This window comes from Triticum urartu, unplaced genomic scaffold (genome assembly GCF_003073215.2).
Source record: "Triticum urartu cultivar G1812 unplaced genomic scaffold, Tu2.1 TuUngrouped_contig_6818, whole genome shotgun sequence".
Lineage (NCBI taxonomy): Eukaryota > Viridiplantae > Streptophyta > Magnoliopsida > Poales > Poaceae > Triticum > Triticum urartu.
Genome location: NW_024117610.1, coordinates 7639 through 12914, shown reverse-complemented (window position 1 = coordinate 12914; position 5276 = coordinate 7639). Strand labels below are relative to the sequence as shown.

Below are 5276 nucleotides of genomic sequence, written 5' to 3'. Positions count from 1 at the left end.
TAATGTAGGCATGTATTCCGAATATAGTCATACGTGCTTATGGAACAGAACTTGCATGACATCTTTTGTCCTACCCTCCCGTGGCAGCGGGGTCCTATTGGAAACTAAGGGATATTAAGGCCTTCTTTTAATAGAGTACCGGACCAAAGCATTAACACATAGTGACTACATGAACTCCTCAAACTACGGTCATCACCGGTAAGTATCCCGATTATTGTAACTTCGGGGTCAACGGATCATAACACATAATATGGTGACTATAAACTTGCAAGATAGGATCAAGAACTCACATATATTCATGAAAACATAATAGGTTCAGATCTGAAAATCATGGCACTCGGGCCCTAGTGACAAGCATTAAGCATAGCAAACACTACACCACGACACCACAACGGCGACATGCATCTGTTGGTATAGCTGCGCATTTCCGACGCATTGTGTGCCCAAAAGAATGCCGACACAAAAATCATTAAGGTTACTCAACATTTTCAATGATCAGTTGTCGGTAATGTCTAACAGTTTATCAATGTACTATGTGTCAGCATATGTTTTGATGGTCGTTGGATTATGTGTCGCTGATGCTTAACCACAGGAAAAGTGTCGGCGTAGTTCAAGACTGGCCCACTTATTTTCAGCTGCGCGGCACAGGCCCAAACTATCGAGCGGAAAGCGGCGCGAGAGAATGCGATGGCCCAAACATATTCCGGTAAATCTCATACCCCCATCCCCCACATCCCACTTCTCTCGCAGAGTCACGGCACACACATTCAACCTAAACCTAATTCACCGCCGCCGCCGCCACGGACCTGCCCGTCGATCTGCTCACGCCGTCGCTGGTTCCCGCGTCGCCGGCCTCCCTTCCAAAGTCGCTGCCCCCAACCAGCGCGCGCCCGTTGGTCCCCGTGCGCCTGGCCTCCCTTCTCTTATCCAGCAATCAAGGAGCAACAGCACCGTCCGTCGCGCCGAGTAGCAGCAGCATCGTCCACCGGCAAGGAGCAGTAGCGTGCAGCGCCTTCCGGCATAAAGGATCCTCCGCGCCGACTGCTGCTTAGGTGCCACCGACTGTTCTTCTTCCTCCACGCAGACGCCTCTCCCGGTTGATTCCCCTTGCGCCGCCTCCAGATCTCAACAGGTAACTTCTTGTACATTTCTTTAGTGTTTAAAACCCAGTTAGATATGTGCTTTAAAAGCCTAAGCATTCAAAAGACTACAGAAAGAAAGATCTGTCTAGGGTGAAGCCTGAAACAACATCATTCTGCATTTATGAAATTGAAATATGAAGTTTCTCTGTAAAACTGATATTTGTACAAAAATATGGCCCTTTCCTTCATAAGACAGACATTGCCTATAACTACAGATATATGTTTTGCCTGGACACAATATTGCCAAGGTCTCGTCCAATATTAATTGATTTCCTGAGCACAAATGTGTGTCAGCAAAACTAATAGATTCAAGTTAGCAGTTAATTGTTTCTCACCTCCTATATTTGGTTGCAGATGGATCTGTCAGTAAGTTGAAATTCAGTGGAGTTGGTTCGGTATTCGGTACTTTCAGTCAATCACAAGTTGTAGTTATATATGTCAATTACATCCTGATGATAAAATAATAAAAGGACAATGTTTCATAAAGCAAGTGGGAATATGTAAACTGAATGTCGGGTTATCACTTGATCCGACCACTTTAATTAAGTTGCAAAAGCACTAGAATCTATCATAATTCCTAGTTAGATGTCATATTGTGCTGTCTATAATTATTTGATATGACTATTATTTGGAGCAGAAAATATGGCATGTAAAAGAGGAGGAAGAGAACTCCCTGCGTATTATGAACAATCGAGGTCCGCAAATATTGCAGAAAACGAGAGGAATATGAGAGGTCTTATAAATCTGAAAAAGAATTTAGCATTGGGAGAAAACAGAAGGCAGATTGCGGAAGTAGGTAGCTTATCACAGCCACCCAAGAAAAAAAAGGTACTATACTTTCCTTGTTTACATTTAACACTTCATCTTAAAAGGGCGTGAAATAAGAAGGATTTTAGCATAGGGAGAAATACATCGTTTCACACATATTTCTGCTTTATTGTCTAGTCAATGAACTCCACATGTGAAGATAGAAATGGAGGACATAACCTGCGTTCAGACTACGAAGATGTTGAAGCTCCCAATTACGAACCCATACAGGATGGCTTGGAGGACAGTCAAGGTATTCTCAAATACTTCTGGAGTTTTAGAGCTCATATTCACATCTATATTTAGGCTCGCATGGCTAGAGGCAACAAAATAATTTAAAGTTGACAATGCTACCGGGTATAAATTGTTAGACTGCACCGTTGTCTGTTAAGCATCATGTTCAACAATATGTGTTATTTGCAGGTGAAAATATGAGGAGAACAAGGGGAGGAAGCAAGCTCCCTGCATATTACAAACAATTGAGGCATGCGAATATAGCAGAAAATAGGAGGAAGCTGGAAGCTCTTATAGAACTGAAAAGGAATTTAGCATTGGTAGAAAAGATGAGACATGTTGAGGAAGTAGGAAATTAGCTATGGGAGAAAACAAGAGTCATCATTGCAGAGTTTAGGTATTATTCTCGTCAACTTCCCCCATGAGATGCCAAACTTCTAATTTTTTTGGTGTGCCTCTAGTTTTGCATCAAAGAGATAAATATCAAATTGTGTTAATTTCTGTAGTGTTTGTTATGATAGGTAGCGGAAAAGAGTTGATTCATCAGTTCTGCAGTTGTTCCCTTTCACTACTATGTGTTGTTTCATGCTTGGTTTAAAATGAATGGGGTTTCAATGGGAAAACGGGTGCTTAGTTTGAACAAAACAGTATATAGTGTGTAGCAGCACCCACATTATCATGAAAATAGTATCAAGTTCAGAGCCTTAACCACAGAAACTAGAAAACCAAATTAATTCATCTTATGTTTTAGTACTCCCTTTGTTCAGTTTTGTAAGACGTTTAAGACAGCTGAAATTGAACTGTTTCGGTTGTTGTCTTATAAATGTCTAGAACGTCTTACAAAAGTGAACGGAGGGAGTACATGTTTTCTCATAAATGTATGCTATAGTACGTAAGCACATTCCTTTTAGAAATTATTCCAGCACGATGGCTAGCTGCTAGTATCTGTTTGTTCTTGAGAGAAGCTTAATTCATTCAGTACCACAAAATAGGATTACACTTTGACTCATTGTTTACAGAAGCATAGGTGCTTTAGTATATTGAGTTGATGATATGGTGACTTTGAATCCTACAGCAAAATTAAAAAGAAGTCGATTTTTTGCAACTTCAGAGAAAAGACCAATAACCCTCGAAGGCACATGGTACTTGACATCACTACCTTGGCAGACTTCTGAATGAACACTTTCAAATCACGCAATTTAGTACTGCGATATGGTGTAAGCTGGTCCTTGCACGGGGGAGGACTCAGATGTTTTTCCAATTAAGATAGAAAGCTTGTATTCTCATTTGTCCTGGAAAAGAAGGCATAATGAAAACGGAAGGAAAGAGAGATTTTATATTTATGCGTGGCTTAAAGTAACTAACGGAAGGATAGTACTAAGTTAGTGTAGAATCATAAAATATGTGACATAAGAAATTTGAAAATGATAGAGAGATTATCTCCAAGAGATTATCTCCATAACATGCAGAGCAAGTTTAATTTGCACATCTAGTTGAAGTTTTTATGCTACTCCCTGGAGCTACATCTTCCTTCCCATAAACATTAGTATCATCTTAGTTCCGAGGTTGCTTCACCTTTCCTGATTTAGTGTTTTGCAAAATAGAGTCAAATTTGTCTGTTTGCTCGCGATGGCTCTACCTTCCAGTTTGTTTTTAATGGTGGCATAAAACAAGGAATAATACATACTCCCCCCGTCCCAAAATAAGTGTATCAACTTTGTACTAGCGTTAGTACAAAGTTGTACCAAGGTTAAGACACTTATTTTGGGATGGAGGGAGTATAATGGAAGCTTTCTTAAATTAGTGTTGGTTTAATAGAACTATGTCATTCTAAAGTATGTAAATCTAGAAAAATGCCCACCTTGAGTGCTTTAATAGTTTCTGACTTCGCCATTCTTTTTTCGATCCAAACGGTTGTCACTTTTGGTGTAGATTTCTCTTCAGAAAAATGTCTACTTAATGACGGCAACAATGCCTAGTGTATTTATTTGGTAGTGATGACTGATGACTTCAACCATTTCAAGATAGAAATAATGGCCCACATATAATTGAACTGCCTATAGAACGACTGCCTAATTCAATTGCACAGGAGGTTCTGCTGCTGTAGTTCATTCCTTCTTTTATACCGTCGAAGTCAACAGTTCTATTATGCAAATCCATAAAACAATAAGAACCTTATTCATGATGCCTTACAACAGATTTGATTTGTTATCGGTGAGTGCATAGATTTCTATAGTTGGCCATATGATATGATAGGTGCTACCCAAATTCTGTTGATGTTTTGATGATATCTTTTGTAACCTGTTTGCGGTACATCCTCTACTTTTCAGATCATTAGAATCAAGCGCAACTCACAAATTTGGACAAATTCTCATTTTCTAAGATTGCTCAAACGTGCAAGTTCTTTTGTAGGGACAAAGTGAAGAAAGTACCAAGTCAACCAGTTGATCTAAGATGTTCCAGTGAGGTGGTGATCGCTCTTGTTCATAACATGGTTGACACATTTTGTTCATATGGAAGTTGATGTCAGCTTGGGATTGAAGACTTTGTCTCTTCCATAATATATTGTAGTAGTGTTCAAACATCTGGTGTGTTAGGAACTTGGCCATCATATTGTGCAACAGACCACTGCCTAAATGTTGACTTATGTATCTCCTTACTGGTTTTAACTTGAGTGAAGAAACTAGAATCTTCTATGTATGTTGAATAAATGCATTGATTAATGGTATCTTGTGATGAGTATAAGAATGCAATTGTTTGTATATGTATTGGGTACTGAACATGAGATGAATATTATGAATTTAATTTCATGTTGATATGGTAAATTCGTAATTGTGCTGAAATGTAGACCATGAGAGCAAGTCTGTCGCCAAAAGTTTGGACGTTGCATTGTGTGTTGGCGTAGCATAATGTCAGATGGACCATCGGTATAGAATTGTTTGTCGGTGTAGAATGTCTGTCGGCATAGACCTAACCTATCCCATCATATTTTTTGTCGGAGTAGATTTGTCTGTCGGCGAAGACCTTTCCCGGCAGGACTATAGGCGACAACACCTTTCTGTCCGGAAAGGTCTTTGCCGACACAAAATGTGT

At 39.7% G+C, this 5276-nt stretch overlaps 1 long non-coding RNA gene across 2 annotated transcripts; it reads left to right on the top strand.

The window, feature by feature from the left end:
• Positions 1 to 710: 710 nt before the first annotated feature.
• LOC125531118 lies at positions 711 to 4947 on the top strand. Of its 2 annotated transcripts, XR_007293111.1 has the most exons (6): positions 711 to 1132; positions 1497 to 1544; positions 1780 to 1970; positions 2088 to 2202; positions 2373 to 2580; positions 4596 to 4947. It is a non-coding gene; the product is annotated as an uncharacterized LOC125531118 (long non-coding RNA). The 2 variants fall into 2 exon arrangements; XR_007293109.1 differs by lacking the exon at positions 1497 to 1544 and having other exon boundaries at positions 714 to 1132.
• Positions 4948 to 5276: the final 329 nt, after the last annotated feature.